Below are 621 nucleotides of genomic sequence, written 5' to 3'. Positions count from 1 at the left end.
TTTTTTTTTTTTTTTTTTTTTTAATAGGATAGGAAGAAAGAAAAGACAAAGTAAGACTCCAAAATATAAGAAATATATACAAATAGAGCACACGTCAAAACACCCGGCCACTGTCTGTTCACCTGCAAAGAACATGACAAAACACAGCAACAAAATACATATGCATAAAGAACTTAAAATATTCATGGCTTTGCAGTAAGTTTCCATAAATATAAATACCCATACCTACGCCTATATACATACATACATACATACATACACATGAATATACACTCACATACATATCTATATATCTACATATAAAGCCTACATAAGCATCCCTGCTTCTATTTGTGTGTGGTTGTGAGCATGCATAAGTGTATAAGGCTTCTCTAATAGAACATTTATTAGTAACTGTAAAGCAGCAGAGACCCAACCCCCAAGACCAGAGGCAGACGAAAAAGGGGGGACCAGAGCCCAAGACCCCAGGAGGGACCCCGACCGCGGAGCCCCCAGAGCCAACCACACAGGACGAACCACTCACCCACCCCCCAGAACGGACCATAGGGGAGAACCGGAAGATCCCCACCAGCAACCACATACAGTGACCCCCCGGGGCCAACAGCGACAAACTCATAGGCC

Source organism: Nematolebias whitei, chromosome 10, assembly GCF_014905685.2.
Source record: "Nematolebias whitei isolate Nwh7 chromosome 10, NemWhi1, whole genome shotgun sequence".
Taxonomy (NCBI): Eukaryota; Metazoa; Chordata; class Actinopteri; order Cyprinodontiformes; family Rivulidae; genus Nematolebias; species Nematolebias whitei.
The sequence above is the reverse complement of the archived record's forward strand: the minus strand, read 5'-3'. Positions refer to the sequence as shown.